Source organism: Bidens hawaiensis, unplaced genomic scaffold, assembly GCF_021521415.1.
Source record: "Bidens hawaiensis isolate Kalapana, Puna unplaced genomic scaffold, B.hawaiensis_p1.1 tig00012634_1, whole genome shotgun sequence".
Classification (NCBI taxonomy): Eukaryota; Viridiplantae; Streptophyta; class Magnoliopsida; order Asterales; family Asteraceae; genus Bidens; species Bidens hawaiensis.
This window is the reverse complement of record NW_027492040.1, coordinates 333560-352051: the sequence shown is the minus strand read 5'-3', so window position 1 is coordinate 352051 and position 18492 is coordinate 333560. Positions and strand designations below refer to the sequence as shown.

Below are 18492 nucleotides of genomic sequence, written 5' to 3'. Positions count from 1 at the left end.
TAGGTTCGGATTCATCTAAGAAATCTTAGATCTATATGCATATGATAAAAACGAATCCAACAAAGCAAATCCTACTGAAATTCGTTAACGTTTGCTAGGTTAATTGTTAACCTATAGAACCGTAACAAAGATGCACAAATCGCACCCTTTAAACACGAATGTATGGCTGATTGGATACCTAGGGTTTGTAGGCGATGCGATTGCGAGTTCAATGATACCAAAATCATGTTATTTCGTTAAGAATCGAGGGTTTAATCGCATATCTGAGGTCTGTTGACTGTTATTGTTCTTGACGATTTTGACTTTGACCCTTGAGTCAAAGTCTGGATAAGAACTGTTGATGATTCGTTAGGGTTGAGTGATTCGTGACGCGGTCATAACGAATGGGACTCATTCGTGTGACTTGATAACGAATCAACCCTTAATTCGTTAACTACCTGTCACACCCCGACCAAAGGCGGCAGAACATGCCGGGGTGCAACGATTGCCCATAAGCGCATGACACTATTTAAAACGACAATATTTAACAAACTCATTTCATTTCACAACATCGAAAATATCACATAACCAAATATTCATAAGTCAAATATAACAAAATATCACAAAATATAGCAAATTAAATATTATTCATTTTTGCTAATATCCTAACGGTATTTGTGACGTTTTCTTCACCGAACTCCATAATCAACCTTGATGCAAACCTGTAACATTTCATAACATAAAGTTTGTCAACACAAGGTTGGTGAGTAATTCATAAGTTTGAAAAATAGATATATAGTATGAAAAGCCACAAAACTAGTATACAAAACCGTAAATAATAGCTATAAACTTGGATAAATAGTTATCGCTAACAAGTTAGCGACACCCAACTATAAGGGGTTGCCAAATAGTTTAGGATTTTATAGTTATCGTTAATTGCATTACGTTAACGGTACCTTGCCATGAGGGGTTGCCAAATGGTCTAGGATTTATAGTTCCACCATCCAAAAGCGATAAACACATAGGCCAATAAGCATAAAACACCAAATCGAGCAATTATTAAAGTAAAGTATACAACAACCTTTGTGGTTTAAGACACAAGTATAAAACATTTAGTTTAGATAATATGAAATGTCACCCCCAAAATAAAAGGTAGAAAACGGGGTATGAAGTTACTCACGTTCAAGTAATAAACTTGAAAGTTTGATTATTTGGAGATTTGCCGGAACGACGAGTTAACGTATGAAGTCTAAAATAAAAGAAGTCTTGGATTTGGAAAGGTTGCCTTGAAGATCTTTAAATAAAATAATTGTTACAATAAGTAAACAATTTAAAGTTCGAGGTTTAAAATGTAACTATTTAAGAATTTATAATAATAACCCTTTAAAAATGTGAGTTTGCTCAAAACCGGGTTAAAGTATCTAACCTTAATATTTACTTAACCAATGTTAAGTAATAAGGTGGGAAAAATGCTAAAATGCAAGTTCCATTGGGACAAAGATACTAAAACGGGTTTTTAACAAGTGTTCGGGTTGTCGGTTCGGGTCTTGATAATTGGTCAAACCCAAAGTCAACTTTCCAAAATAATGAATGTTATGAGATAACTCAATAAAACTTTATAAGACTTAACCAAGTATGTAGATCTACTGTTTTAGAACTAACAACGTACGTTAAGCGAGTGTTCGGTTTTGTCGGTCCAAACTATGTTATGAGATCAAGTTGGATCCAACAATTCCAAGTACTTAAGAAAGTAATTAAAATCATTTTGTAAACTATTTTTAGAGAAGTATACAAGTCTTGATAGCTAAAAACACACTTGTGTGTCTTAAGCGAGTAAAATCGGATTGGTTCGGTTTCCATCTCACAATATGTTCCTTGATGGTCTCCACATGCCCAAATATCATAGATCTTGTATAATAATTTATAAATGAGAAATATTTAAGTTCTACAACTAAAAAGGTCAACAACAAGTCTTTTTAACAAAAGTTCGGTTTGGTTCGGTTTCCATCTCACATTGAGTTCATAGATGGATTCCACATACCCAAGACTTGTAAATGTGACTAACAAACTAAAATGAGCAGAAGTTAAGCATAAATAATATGTATAATAAGTTATGTGTGTGTATATATATATCAAGAACACGAAGTCCTCCATGAAGTCTTGCCTTATGACATTTGAAACTTAACCAACCGGAGTCGGTGAAGTAACAAATAAAGGAAACAAGGAGTGTGTATTATATATATGTTGTAACACCATATTCAAGAGTTAGTAATGTTAGATGAACAAGTTAGAATGAAAGACTATAGTTAGTTTGACTTGAGAAGTCAAAACCTTCAAGAATACATAAATAAACAACCTTGAATCTATAGAGAAAAGAGAGAGTTTTTGGATAAGATGAACAACCAAAATGGTGTATGGAGCCTTGCTTTTATAATGGTAAGAGTATGGTTCATACAAATAGGGTAAAGATGCATGTGATGGTTGAAATGGTCAAACAAGTTTTTGGTAAATGACAATAATAGTCCCCAAAGTTTGGTTTAAGTCATTTTTAAGAAGTTTTAAGGATCAAAAAGGATGTTTTCAAGACCCAACAAGTGTAAAACAATATTGTAACATACAATCAATCATTTTGATTATATCATAAGCTTTGGTTTACAAAATGGGTCGGTTTACATGACAAACGAATACAAAAATGAATACAAACGAGACCCGGAATTGACGAATGTCACACTACCCATTCGTTAAATAAGATAACGAATCTGGTGATTCGTTATAGGCTCATTCGTTAAATAAGATAACGAATCTAGTGATTCGTTATAGGCTCATTCGCTATGCTGAGATAACGAATCAAGTCATGTTCAGATAACGAATTGGAATTACGAATTAGACGGTAATAAGGGACGAATTTGGATAACGAACTAAGGAAGGTTATATAATGAATTAGATAACGAATTAGGCTTATTTCGTTATAGCAAATGAGTTAGCGAATTAGATAATAAATTAAAATCCTAATGGAAAATGTGTTAAGACAGTTAATGAAAATAAAATTTTTCCAAGCTGACCTGGCAGCTTAACCCCAGCCAGGGGCTCTGCCCCTTGGACCCCGCTAGGGGCTGCCGCCCCCTAAAACCCCGCTGCTAGGGGCGCTGCCCCCCGGACCCCTATTCGTTGTGGGTTATAATTAAACTAGAAACGCGATATAGATAGTTAATTGATATGTGTAATTGTTATACATTTAGTCGTGCACAGCTCAAGAAAGGAATAACTATAAACGGTGACGTAACTGCATTCAGGTGAGTTTCTTGCCCCACTTCCTTCGGGGCTGTGTGCATACTCGATGTGATTAGTTAATACACTTACCTTAAGTGGTAAGTGTATGTCTTATATGATTAATGTGTGAATGAATGCTTGATGATGCATGAACAATCTTCGGATATTGCATGTATCGTCAAGGGATAGTTTAAAGATATGATATATATATATATATATATATATATATATATATGTATATATGATATACTATGGAAGTTATAATTACAAATGTAGAGGAAGGTACGGTTGGAAAGGGAACGGACCCTAATAATATCCGCGAATGCAGGGGACGGACCCTAATAATATCCGCGAATGTAGGGGTAATAATATCCGCGAATGTAGGAAATAGACCCTAATAATATCTGCGAATGTTTCAGGACGAGGTATATGTATCTATGTATGTATAAAAGGAAAGAAAGAATGTATGATAGTATGAGCGTACGAAGAAAGGTAAAGAACTATGTATGTATATGTACCTTCGGGTGCATATATATGAATGTGTATGGACGTATTGTATGTTACCTGATTAACTAGAACTCACTCAGCGTAGCTGACTTTTAGTATGCACTCAGGTGAGTAGAATGAGGCAGCCGGCTTAAGCGGGGCACATGGCAGAAGAATAAGAGTCTTGCATCTGAAGACTTGTTATGTTATGTTTTTATTTGAAAGACAAGATGAATGTTTTAAGACATGTTATGACTTATTATTGTAATGTTATAAAAGTTTTAATATTCCGCGAATGTTTTAATTAACTCTGATGTTTAAAATTGTGTTTATAAGTAAATCCAACGTCCAAATGTGAGGCACCGGTAACGGGGCCTTACAAAATCGAACATAATCAATAAATTATAAATTTTTGGTTGATTATTACAAATCAAATATTATAAAAGTATAAAATAAATCGTTAACTAATGAATATAAACAAATGAACGTAGAGGAATATAAATGAACACATAATTGAACGTTAGTGAACACAAATGAACACATACAACCTTTGTTCATGTTCGTTCATTTAACTAAACGAACAAATTTTTTGTTTGTGTATGTTCATTTGTTAAGCAAACAAACGTAAACGAACTTTTCGCATGAACGTTCACTAACTGTTCGTTAACGTTCACTAACTGTTCGTTGAGTGTTTGGTTCGTTTAAAGTGTAATTGTAAGAAGGGGCGGGGGGGTGCTTGGATTCTTTGCAATAATTATGTTAGATGGCTATGTTGGATATAAGTGAGTGGTTTGGATATATACATGTCGTTTTGTGTATTTTGCTTGTAATAATGTTTCATGTTATGGTTTTTCAATGGGTCCTATTAGGGACACCACCCCATATTAAAAACACTCACCCAATCCACCACGGATTGGACAATCCGCCAGGGGTTGGTGGGGTGTTTCGAAAAAATGTGATTTTTTTGTCATTTTGTTGTCTTTTTTTATTATTTTATTGTTTTTTGTCTTTTGTTGTCTTTTCTTTTTGTTTTTATTTTTATTTCTTCATTTTGTTTGTTTTGTCTTTTTTGTTAGTCGGGCGTAACCATTTTTTGATCGGTTTTAGAGTTACAACGAAACAACAATTTTAAAATTGAAAACGAACAAAATAAACAGAACGCGATTTATATAATAATAATAATAAATACATAACGATGTCTGTTTGTTTTGTATTTATTATTATTATATACAAAAAAAACAGACGTCGTTATGTCTTTATTATTATTATATAGATCTCGTTCGGTTTATTCTGCCGGCGGATTTGCCATCCATGGTGACTAGCGACTGTTGTCGGGTTCCATTTAGGAACCCTAGGCGACGGTGGACGGCGGTGTGGTACATAGGTGACGGTGGTCTCTGTTTCCGGCGAGTGTGTGTGATTCCATTGGGCCCGGTTGGTTATGGCGGGTATGACGGAAGAGACAAACGTAGACAGAAACATGAAGAGATAGATTTATAATTTCATTTTTGTGTCGTTTGATTTTTGTCTTAGGAATAGGGTTTTAGGTTTGCTATCCACGTTATGGCTTTAATTTGATACACGTTCATTAACTTTCTTTAAGTTCACGAACCTACACGCACGAACAAGACGTTTAATATGAATGGGCTAATTTGTAATTTAAGGGCTATTTAAGCGCAACCAAATCATGCCTCTGTTTATGGCTTCCAAATTGAAAATGCCCCCAAATTTGGACCACCGTGACTTCTCTTCCGTTTAATTATTCGTTTATGCTCATATTATCATGCAAAATGTTTTTACTCTACCTTAAGTTGTATGTGATTACCATACAGCTTCTCAATATATTAAAATGAAGAAACCAAAGGCCACCATTCTGGTTGTTGATGCTGCTCCAAAGGTTGTGTCTGTTTTTCATAACAATCACAAGTCAGACATTTGAATGCTAATAATGTAAGAGTGACATTTGTTCTTATGCATGTTTTGTATATTCAGGCACTTCTCTTTTGGTTCTATTAAGGGGCTAAGGTGAAAGCAGCGTGAAATATCATCATTATTTGAAGCTAAGTCAACAAAATAAACACTAGCACTACCTACACTTACACGAAAACAAATCCTTCTGTTGCAGCCATGGGGTCAACAGGACAAATCTGAGCCTGGCGGGTCAATCGGGTAATGGGCCAAAAATGACGCTTTTTTTGTTTGGGTCAGAGTTTTGACGTAGTAGCGGTGGTGGAAGTATGAAGGTGATGTTTTGCAGGGAGAAAAACAGAGTGTTGTGGTGCATATAGGCATAAGTGTATGTCTATTTATTTGTAATTGATGCTTTTGTTTCGGGTTTTCTTCAAATATTTTGAAACATGATGCATACCTATACGTTTTCTTCTCATGTCTTTCTTATGTTTTTATACAGATAAGAATCAGTTTGTGATGATGCGAATATGATGATCTTTGTGTTCTTCTACCGAGAAATTCAGGTAATATTGGGTTTGTTCATTTGCGCCCTAGGAACTTATTGACGGTATTCCCGGTATCTTTTTAGTCAAATATATTTTATGTTTTGGTAAGCTTATACTCTAATTGCTTTTAGGTTTTTGGCATTGTTGGGGTTGTAGTACTTATTTCATGATATTTGTGCTTTAGATTGTCATTTTTTGTTTTTGGTGGTTCTTTTTTTTTTCAAACTTTACAGGGAAAAGAACAAGAAGAAATAGTCAACATGGAGGATCTTCTCATTGAAAGAATTACATTATGCTGCAAACAATTTTAATTTAACTATGATAACAAGCATGGTGCAGGTGGATTCCGCCGTGTTTATTGGGGCCAACTTTCGGATGGATCTCAGGTAATTATTCTCTCCAATCCCTTTTTATTATCATCCTCAATTAACACTAAAATCAGATATGTACTATTTATTTAAACAGCCAGATCCTCCTTATCTATTTTGCTTCTAGGAAACTTACTTATTTATACATCATTTTTTTAACGTTTTCAGGTAGGGAATTATAGGCAACGTTGAAGTTGCCCTTTCACGTTGATTATGATCTGCAACTCCAGGTTTGATTTCTAATGTTTCTTTTTCTTAATTTTACTTTTTTTTTGTACTTTTGGGTTGATTAATATAATTGTTTCTTTATTTATATAGACACAGAAAATGTGTTATGTTTTTTTTACTTGTAGAGTGCAATAGAATATGTGTTTGCTTCAACTTTTGTCTGCAAAACCATTGATGCTGCCAAATATGTACCTTATTTTTATTTTTTGTTTAATACTATCTTCAAAATGTCGCATGCCTTTCTTTGTTGTAGCTTCAAATCGCGGGAACGAGGTTTACATCTCTTGACACATTGTAGGTATTTTGTATTTAATTTATCATGATTATAGTTTGGAGTTTGTTAAAGTTAATTTTTTTTTTACTCTTATAAAATTTGGGTATTAAAAGGGTCTGTTTGCAGGTTGACGGTTCATACTTGGCAAACTTGGCAACCTGAAAGGTATGGAAGTTGTTAATTAGGTGGGCAGCTACACTTCCGCTTGGGTATATCAGCTTAATGTCTGCGATCATGATCTGCAAGTATGTAAAACTCAAAATTATTGTATTTACCTTCGATTATACACAAACCCAAGAGTTAGACACATCGCCGCCTTTTTACTATTTGGTTGTGGTCGTTAAACACGAATCCATAAGTGTGACACATCACCACGCCGCAACGCGGCGGGTGAAAATACTAGTTATGTATAAATGTATATTATATGGCCTCTATTTATGTTAAATTAATGTATATTGTACGGTCTCTATTTAAACTTGGTTTTATATAAACTTCTCTCTATTATTATGTACTAAAAACTATATATTTTTTAAATAACAACCACTGAGTTAGATTGTACAAGTTATATGAAGGATTAAATAGGTTTATGAAGAAAAAAAAATACTATTTCTATAAATTTGATAAATGAATCATAAATTTTTAAATTTTATGTATCTGGTTATGGATTTTTTTAATTACTTTTTATGTTATTTTGATTAGTTCGTATAATCGATTCTATAGGTGAAGATGATAATGTTGCCTTAATTCTATGGGTTGCATTTTTTGGATTATGTTGGTTTATTATTTGCTTATTTACATTACAAGTGATGACGATAATGTTGCTTTAATTTTATCATTTTATTTATTTGAGGGTTTTAGCTCAAATACGCGAAATCCAATAAAACCTGTGAGAATTTAGGGTTGAGATTTTGTTCTAAATATAAATTCTCGACCCCGAAAAAATAGAAACCTAAAAGTACAATAAAAACACCCCTAACTAGGTATGAGAAAAATATTGTACCTGTACCGTACCAAAAATCAGTAAAACCGGGTACTGAATTTTATGGTACGAATGCAGGTACTTTTGGTACGGTGCCCCTTTTGGTACCACTATTTTTTTTCATTTAATTCTCCACCGAACTTGGTATTGGTAACCGTACGAATAACAAATAAACATAATCAGTCTAGGTGCCGGTGCGACACTGACATTCAATAAACTATAATACCCAAACCGTAATCACTCAAAGCCTTGAACCAGCACACAACGGGTATCGCATGAAGCCTTGAAACCGCTTAAAGATGATACACATGGGTTGAGTTGGACATCCCAATAAAATCTCTACATATTCCAAACTACTACCACCCGCACCCATACCCATAAGTATCGAATACCAAAGCCCTGAGTATGGGTACGAGGGTTTAGAAAAGAAAATCTTATCCCTAGTGAAGACTAAAGGTTTAATAATAACAAGGGCTTGCATTTTTTTTTCTCTTCTCTCTAAATTCTTGCTACTCTGCTTCTAAGTTATAATTGCCTATTTATTCTAATACTTATAGGAATTAATTTCAAGTTGGCTGATTCTATAGGTTAAGATGATAATTTTGCTTTAATTATATGGTTTGCATTTTTGAACTATGTTGGTTTATTATTTGCTTATTTACGTTACAAATGATGAGAATTATGTTGCTTTAGTTTTAGTTTTGAATGTTTTTACGTCAAATACTCGAAACCTAATAAAATCCGAATCCGAAAAACCTGAGAGAGGTTAGGCCATGAAGTATAATGTCTAACATAAGTTAAGATGTCATGACACTTTAAAGATGAAATTAACCGCTCCTCACTTGTGTTAAATTTGTTAAAAAAAACATGCCATGAATTATGCTTTTCATTGGTTAAAAGACAGATAACAATATATTAAATTAACAATTAATATGAGTGAGATGAAGTTAAATCGATTAAACCATTTCTTTTGACTGAGATGAAGTGATAGAGAGAAAAATGAGTGACTGATGCTTATGTAGAGTTAAAGAGGGGTTAGAATATACCACATGTCGAGTTTTGTTTTCTAAAATTAAGACTCTAAGAGCATCAGCAACGGGCTTCAAAACCCGAGGTCCGATCTGACTTGGCACTGACGGACTCTAACTCCACAGACTAAACTGCGTTGTAGGAGTAAAGTCTGGCTTCAAAGTTTGCAGTGCCGAACTAGTCCGGGACGAAGGTGGGTCCCCTCCGACGCTATTTTAAATTAGAAAAAATAAAAGATAAACAATAGAAACATAATAACCACTTGTAACAAATCTTCGTCTTCATTGGCATACTCCGGCTATCGGAAAACGAGTAGATGCCATAATTTTTGTAAGTGTGTTTTTGGTGACGTGGTGCTGCAACAAAGTTCTTCGATATATTCTGTGGGTTGAAGAAGAATAGAGAATGGCTGCAACAATATGAGATGTTAGGGTTTATATGTTTGAGGTTTGGGCTGGATTTATAAGATAGCCCACTAGTTGAAGTTATAATTTTAGTCCATGTGTTTTTTATTTTATATTTTTGATTTCTCTATGTTTTTAAAAAATATATTCTAATTATATTTAAATGTATAAACAATTATAAAAATTAATTTTGTTATAAAAGTTATTTGAATAAATACAAAACTTATTGTAAGAGTAGGTGATGATTTAGCAGCTTCTAAAGGTTTGTTGTTGTGGAAAAAAGTGAAAGTTTTTAAAAAATATATGAAATCTGATATGACGCTGATGTGGCAGTTTGTGAATATTTGTTGTTTTATGCTCAAATGCTCAAGTAAACTGACCTGAAAAACTAGAGAACAAAAGTAAAATAAGAAGACCCGGTGTAAATGTACCCAACTGGACGTAGACCGTACTTCAACTTTCTTCAACGAAACAATGGCGGTTTCTTCCTTTTCACTTCAGACCAAAGGTATAATATTATTAATAATAATTAGTTAGAGGTTGCATTGGTTAAGCAAAAATTCTCTCTCGTGTTCCGATTAACGTATGCGCTTGTTATTATTAATTTTGCAGTAGCATTGCACCTGAATTCATCTCCAATCGGATCTAATCTGTTCTTCCCTGTAAGCAACTTATTATCTCAACTGCACCTTACCCTTTGTCTATTTTATTCGTAAAATTGACTAGCGGGTAAAGATTACGAGTCGGTTTCAAGATTAAGACGAGTTAAAAGAAAGTTGAAGGGTTTAACTGCAAGTTTAGTAGTATTTTTATTTTTTGTGGTTTTCGCCCTTATATTAGAAAAGAGTGTTACTGAGTTACCACACAAATATATCGGTTTTGTTCGTGTCAATTACGCCCAACAAAATTAGTGGTTTGTTTATTGCAACAGCTTATTAGTTTATTTAAGGAAAAAAATGGTGATAAGCAGAAGTCATGATTTTGGAGTGTTTTTTTTTTTTTTTTGTTAAGCTTAAGCTATTAAAAACAAGCCCAAACGGTGAGACGAGATTAAACGCTTTTGTACGTAATACGTGTGTCGTAGTTGAAGTTGAAGATCACTACCATGGCATCTGTTACCTTTTCAAAAGTTTCTGTGAAGTTTTTCTCGTTTTAAGTTCGGTCGGTTTTACATGTAGTTTTGTTACAAATTTATTGATATTTTTTTAGTTTATGGTATTTCCTAAAGAGTTGAATGAAATCGTCACGCTCTAGTCAGAAATTTAAACGTATATCACCTTTGAAGTTGTATTGTAGTTCCTTAGTGAAACGTAGCATGGACGATGTAGAAAGTTTTGTACTTCCATTCTTATTAGGTTTACTTTGTTTATGCTACTTAGACGTGCAATTTACTGATGTAATGGAATATTTACACTTAAAAACAACAGTTGTGATTCCTCTCTTTTCACAGAAAAGATTCCTGTGCCCAACGAAGCGAGTCCCATGTCCAGCAGGCCCGAAGATATCAAGCGTTTTGTTCTTTAGAAGTTGCAGTCCCCAGCATTGATATCCCTTTATCAGATTCAACCAATTCCGCAGAACTTATGTATGTAACCTTTTCTCTACCCACTTTTTTCTTATATTTACCACTCCCTTCATCTTCTGAAATCGGAACTTAGAAGTTAGACTGACATGCTAAAATGTCTAAATTGCCCTTCAATGACTACAAATAGGAACATTCTTGTAAGGCTAGAATTCATATTTTAAGGCACGGATGGAGTGCTTACAAAAATAGTGGCATTTTTGACCCATTTATTTGCATACGGGTTGATTTGGGTTGTATTTTATCTCATGGGTAAATTTGACTTTTAGCTAAAAGGGTTTGAAAAAAAGTCTATTTATGATGCGTTAAACCTCCTTAATTGTTCGTATTTGAAGATTTAGATCACTAACGTAAAGTATTGTTTTTGGGATCATACTTAACACATCAACTGTTTTAAAAAAAGGACACTAAAAGTGTTTGTGAACAACCTATCCTCACCTGACGTTTCAACCGGTAATAAAATTGACATGTTTCAATCCAAACCGGTTTTGGGCTTTTGACCCATTATCCAGCACGCCCATCTTGCCAACTTTAACTCTTATCATCGTTTTGACTGATTTTTGTTTGTAACCGGGACTCATTGATCCTTAGCAGAAGACACATATCAGATGTCATACCAGAGAATATGCAAAGCTTGGTTTTGATGGATCTGGACCCGGGCTCAGCTAAGTTGGCGATAGCCATTTTGGGCCCGTTTTTATCAGCATTCTCATTCCTCTTCATTATAAGAATCGTGATGTCATGGTATCCAAAGCTTCCAGTTGGGAAGTTTCCTTATGTATTAGCGTACGCCCCCACAGAGCCGATTTTGACAGTTACACGGAAGGTGATTCCGCCCCTTGGTGGGGTTGATGTAACCCCGGTGGTTTGGTTCGGGTTGATTAGTTTCCTTAATGAAATATTAGTTGGTCCTCAAGGCTTGCTTGTTCTTTTGTCTCAACAGGTGTAGATTATTATGTGTTGAGTTGTAAAGAAAATCTGCAATTTTTTGAACCAAGACCTCAATAAAGTATAATTTTCTGTTTGCTTGTGATGGTGATGCTTGATTGTTACTTTCTTGTTAGTTAACTCGAGCTTGATGTATTAAAATGGGTACAAGGATGGCAAGTTGATTTTGATGATTTTTTTTATGTCATGCCATCAAGGAAAATCCACGTAGGCGCCCCTTGCGCTCGGCACCATCAAAGAAAATCCATACAGCCATACAGGCGTCACTTGTACGCCACACCATCACCTGTACATGTCATTAGATAAAAACTCTTATAGTTCATAATAACACATAAGCTCAAACTACATTTACCATATATTAGTAGTAAAAATGTAATTCTAGGTAAAAGTTTAACTGGAATATTGATATGTAGATAAAAGCAAGCATGTTGTAAAGAAATACTCGGTACTTTATAAAATACTGTATCTGAAAGGTTATAACTTATAAGTGGAAAACACACATAATTGATTATAATATTAGAATAGTAACTAGTAAAAAATTAAAAGTGAAAAAGAAAAGGAATTTATTTTAACTACTTTTCATTGCCTTCGCATTTTTCTCAAAGGAAAATGGTCTTTTGAAAAACAAAAAAAACTTTTATGAGCGCTAAAAATAATAATAATGAAAATAAATGATGGGTAGTTTTCTAAATCGGAACTAAAATAGTTTCCTAAATTGGATCCAAACCGGTTTTAAGGGCTAGAATCTAAACTGGGTTAAACCGATTGTAGTCAACGGGAGTCAAAGTCAAAGGGTCATGGGCCTCTTGGTCTTGGAGGTCTGAAAGAGAAAATGCAACAACAGGGCTGCAAAAGCTTTATCGGTTTTGATTATTTTGATGTACCTATTAAGAGTTTTGCTGGTTTATGTTGGTATGTAAACTGGAAGGGGGTATGTTGCCAATCATAGATACTAGTGGGGTTATTGTGAAAAATTCATTTGAAATCTGGAAAGTGGAAACAGTGGTCTGGGTACTATTCGATGTGAAAGAGAAGCAGGCTGGTTGGGCCGGTCGATCGGTACTGGGCCACAGCCCACAGTGAAAAAACAGGCCTGACCAGTCACTGACTAGCGGGTCCAGGCGTCCAGCCACTAGACTTCTAAAATTGGACTTTTTGAGAATTTCATATTTATAAATGACAGAATTACAAATTTTGTCCTTTAAAAAAAGCCAAAAACCGGTTCGTGTCCTTTTCTAAGTTTCCTTGCAGGCGGTGTCCTTTAAACTTTTTTTTTCTACACGTTATGTCCTTTACGCTAACTGGGTTAGAAAAACTCAGTTAAATGCCCTCACGTGAGACGCATGTGAGGGCATTTTTGTCTTTTTGCCTACCCTTCTTCTTCTTCTTCTTCTTCAGATATGAACACCTCTAAATAAACCCAGATTCCGGTCAAACTCGCCAAGGGATCACCACCGCCACCATAGCTCCGCCACCAGCCACCGCCGGAGAACCCATAAACCCAGATTCCGGTCAAACTCGCCGGAGAAGACACAAACCCATCTCCGGAGAAGACACAAACCCAGATTCCACTCTTTATCCCCATCTCTTTCTCTCATCTCTCTTTCTCTCATCCCCATCTCTTCCAGATCCAACATCAGGGCAGCCACAAAACCACAAAACCTAATTAACCTACAACAACAATTCAACATAATCGAAGCAGCCACTTGCACACCATACCACCAAACAACCATAATAACACCATCGCACTTAATATCTAAAATTAGTGTTCTAAATAGCTTATTAGGTATGAAATTAGGGTTTCCGACGGACAACAACCACATCGCCGTTAAGATCTAAAATAAGGGTTTCCGGCGGAACACTAATCGAGGTCTTGGTACACTTACCGTCCCTTTATTCATTTGGTCACTAGTCCGATTGGACTTCTAATCATCGTCTAATGCTTCAATCACCACCAATCGCTACAAAGGGAGCTTCTTTTGGTCGCCGGAAACGAGAAGGCTTGTACCCTCTACTGTCGTCGCAAACAAGCAACCTCGTGATGCCCAAACCATGTTAGTATACACCGGTTTTGTGGCTGCCCTGATGGTGGTGGTGTTAGTAACGGTGGCAGGTGGAGGTCATGGTGGCTAGGAGAGAGAGAGATGAGAGAAAGAGATGGGGATAAAGAGTGGAGGTCATGGGAATACCGTAATTGTTACCGGATCTGTGTGTTAATAGATACAGAAGAAGAAGAAGAAGAAGAAGGGTAGGCAAAAAGACAAAAATGCCCTCACATGCGTCTCACGTGAGGGCATTTAACTGAGTTTTTCTAACCCAGTTAGCGTAAAGGACATAACGTGTAGAAAAAAAAAGTTTAAAGGACACCGCCTGCAAGGAAAGGACACGAACCGTAATTTGGCTTTTTTTAAAGGACAAAATTTGTAATTGGGTCTTTATAAATATATTGTTGAATTTTTAAATTTAGTATATGATATATTTTTGTAACAGTTCTTAGTGGGACCCTGGGACATATATGAATTAATTTTTTTGGATGTATTAAGTACTAAAGAATGAGAAGGTCCAAGTAACTGTTGATGCTGTCTTTGTGAAGTTTGAAGTTCAAACATCCATATTTAAATTGTACGAAAAAGTAATAATATGGTATTTTAAGAAATGCAAAGATTTTGAAATTAAGTTATGGTTTTGTAAATACCTAATACATAAGTAATTCAACCAATCAATTAATTCGCCAATATAGATTTTGCTAATAGCTTGTAGGTCGATTTAAAAAGAGGTGGTTTAAATTGTACAAACCTTTGTAAGCTTGTAGAATTTATATTATCCTCACTCCCACCTACAAACATTTCAAGCAAGCATAGAAAAGACATAAAAAAACGATGTTCGGCTTGAACCTAGGCGACTTAAGGATGATGGGGACAAGTTCGAGAAATGCAACTGGGTAACTCGGGTAATTCGGCTACACAGATGCAATTGGTTCGGGAAACTTAATTTGGGAAACAAATAAGAGCTTTGGGTCTCAGTTTCTCATGACACCCAAAATTCTGGAAAAAAATATAAATGATATATAACTAAAATGGGCTTTGGAATTGTTGACAATAGGTCTATGGTATATAAATTACACAGAGAGAGACATATAAGAATCATAGAATCCTAAACCTTTTTTATTTTATGAAAAGGCATCCGGTTTAATTACCCGTTTTGGGCACGAAACTTGAGACAGTTCTTGTAACCCGTGAATTCCAGAGTGCATGTTAGAGGGAAGGTGGATTAACCACTACCGTAGATATCACTCTTAATTACCGCATACAATTAAATTATGTGATTTTCACTATTATTAACCTAAAGTTCGTTTCGTATTGTTGTATAATCACTTAGGGGGTGTTTGGTACAGAGAATTGGAGGGTGAGAAATGGAAATGGAAACAATTCTCTTGTTTGTTTACGAAAGAAAGATGTGAGAAATGGAAATAAACAATTTCCATTTCTCCATTTCCTTTTCTCTAAAAAAAGCGGAGAATTGATTTCTCTAGGGTTTCATTTCTCCATTTTCCTCCTTTTCATTTCTCCCATTTCTCCAGCCTCTTCAACGATCGCATACCTCCACTGGAATCATCTTCTTTCTCCAGCCTCTTCTGACCTCTACTGGAATCCCAATCCAATCCAAGGCACCCCTTCTCTGGTACGCTCTCTTTCTCTACTCCTCTAATCTTGTGTGAGTCTGCATATTGAAGGTATCAATTCGTTTTTTTATGCTCATTACATGTTAACAAATCCAAGGCCCGAACCCGTGTGTTAACAGCCCAAACCGGTATCCTAACAACTACCTAATGAAATAAAGCTTAAAAACAGGTTACATCATTGTAACCTAAACAAAATCATGAACTAACCAAGAAATATACAGTCTAAATGCTGATATAATCAAGAATATTAATGTGCTAAGTTCGTATTATAACAGCCCTCAAAACAGTGGCCACTCTCATGGCCAATCGGTTAATATTTTCCATGTGAAATAGTTTGAAAAACAACTCGTCTTGCAACCATTGAACCCTGGAACTTTATCACATATTTTCCAGCAACTAGGTATCCTTTTTTGTTTGTATAAAAGTATTTTGACGAAGCTATAAAAGTATTATAAAAACCGCGCCTTAAAATACCCTGAAACGACAGTTAAGTGGCTCGTTTGATCAAGAACTGAACCCTATGGTCTAAGTACCGTTATGATATCATTTTAACAGCCCACATATATTATTTTAAACATATAATCTGACCCGAACTTGTTTGATGTGAAAACATACATTTTAAAACCGAACAAAAGGCCTAACGGGCCCAAACGAACCAAAGCCACTATTAAGGTTCCGAGAACCCTATTATCAGTATGAAACTTTTATTAAGTCATTTGCAATATATTATAACTGGCCCAGGACCGTGTTGTGGTGAGGAACCAGTTTTAGTCAATAAATGTGGCAAAGGGCATTCTTGGAATAAAAATATGACAGGTATATAACTAAAACTACAAAACAGAAAATATTGATTTTAAAACAGAAAGCTGTAAGTTAAACGTGTTTATTTTGAACCCTGAACTTGGTATAAATCAGCCCTGAAAGATACCTATAAACCGTGTGTTAAAAAGCATCCGAACCGGCACTTTGGTAACCCATTTTAATAAGAAACGACACCTGCAGCCTACATGATATTATGACATATTTTTGCAGCCTTAAATATACTATTTTGATTATATATAATCTGATCTAAAACTACTCTAAGTGAAACATCGTATTAAAGCCAAACTAGAACCCGAACGGGCCAAAAACCGGACTCGTACTCGTTAGTGCAACTTTAAAATATTTTTAAAACCTACGTAATGTAAAACAACTTATTTTTATGTACTAATACAGGTCGTAACACACTTGTTAACCAAAGATGAGTTTTGTTAGAAATGCACCATAAATGTGCTAACGGGCCTAAACCGAAACAAAGCCATATTTCGGTTCCGGGCAGCCTAATATCGGTATTAAACTTTTTTTGTAAATTATTACCACGTATTTTAACAGGTCCCGACATGTTTCGCAACTAAAACCAATTTCTAAACATATATAAAAAGGCAAAGGGCATTTTCGGTAATAAAGTGAGTTGGGTATAAACTTACAAGTTTGAAAAAAAAAGTATAAGTTTATAACAGAAAAATTAGACTATGAACCTCTTAAAACTTACAACGTGCAGCCCTTAAAACCGAAGCCAAACTTGTTGGCGTTTGGTAACCCGTTTAAGTGAAAACTAACTCAAAAACCAACCCGACATGCGACTCTATTAACTTTTGAAAATTTAACAAAATTTCCAGAAGTTAAGTGTACATATTTAAGGTCTTAAACTTGGTAAAAACCAGCCCGAGAAATTAATAATAAACAGAGTACTAAAAAGCAACCGAACCGGCATTATGTTGGCAAAAATCAAGGTTAGCATTAGTTCATTCTTTGTTAACTTTTTTTACTATTGATAACTTTGTCACACTGCATATTTGTTTTGTGATCTTGCAGAAGGCGGGAGTCGTTAGGCAAGAGCTAGCCAAGCTAAAGAAGGAGACTGCTTAATTTGTATGAATGTCGAGATTTTGTTCCATTTTATTTAAATTCTCGTTGAGTAAACCAGTGTTTGTTGGTTTTAACTATGGTTGATGTTTTTTGCTTAAAAACTATGTTTTGTATGTGAATTGGTTTGATCAATGCATATTTTGGTTGGAATTTATGCATCTTTTTATATGTTTTTTATTTTTTAATAAATATTTGTTATGAAAAAAATACTTGTGCTAATGATAAAGTTGATATAATTCTCTGTTTATTTTCTATGTACCAAACAAGAGAAATGATTCTCAGCTATATTTCTCTACTGAAATCTCTATACTACCAAACAGAACAGTCAATTCTCATTCTCCAGACCAATTCCCTTTCTCTGCAATTCCATTTCTCTATTTCATTTCTCTACAATTCCATTCTCTGTACCAAACACCCCCTTAGTTTCGAATGTGTAAGTTTATTAATTTTTACTTTTGGTCATTTCAATGATCTACCCTTCCCTAAAATCATGAAAATCTAAACCAAATTTGTCTATTATTGAAGTTTGGTTACCTATAAATTAGTAGGATATGACTTCTTTTCACCTTTGGTCCTTTCAATCACAAGTATTATGAATGACCAATTGATCATATATTCCTATTCAATTATATAAAAGGGTAGTTTCGTAATACTTTCGGACGCATAATGTTGTTGTCTTGCCTTAGTTTTGTTTCTATGCACCACCCAACAACATGCATATATAGCTTCTATAGTCTAAAATCAATGGGGTCGGCTGTATTTTATCAACATTCATATGTTAGTCATAACCTTGTCGTGTTCTCTCATTATCGTACAATATATCATCAACAAATGCTCATGTTATCACTTGTCGGAATCATGTATTGCTACCTAATGCCAAACATTTCACATCTATCGCA

At 34.8% G+C, this 18492-nt stretch overlaps 1 pseudogene across 1 annotated transcript; it reads left to right on the top strand.

Annotated features, from left to right (window-relative positions):
- Window positions 1-9930: 9930 nt before the first annotated feature.
- Window positions 9931-12080, top strand: LOC143541651 (protein COFACTOR ASSEMBLY OF COMPLEX C SUBUNIT B CCB3, chloroplastic-like; annotated as a pseudogene). Its single transcript, XR_013136786.1, has 4 exons — window positions 9931-9981; window positions 10086-10135; window positions 10924-11058; window positions 11650-12080. The product of XR_013136786.1 is annotated as a protein COFACTOR ASSEMBLY OF COMPLEX C SUBUNIT B CCB3, chloroplastic-like (transcript).
- Window positions 12081-18492: the final 6412 nt, after the last annotated feature.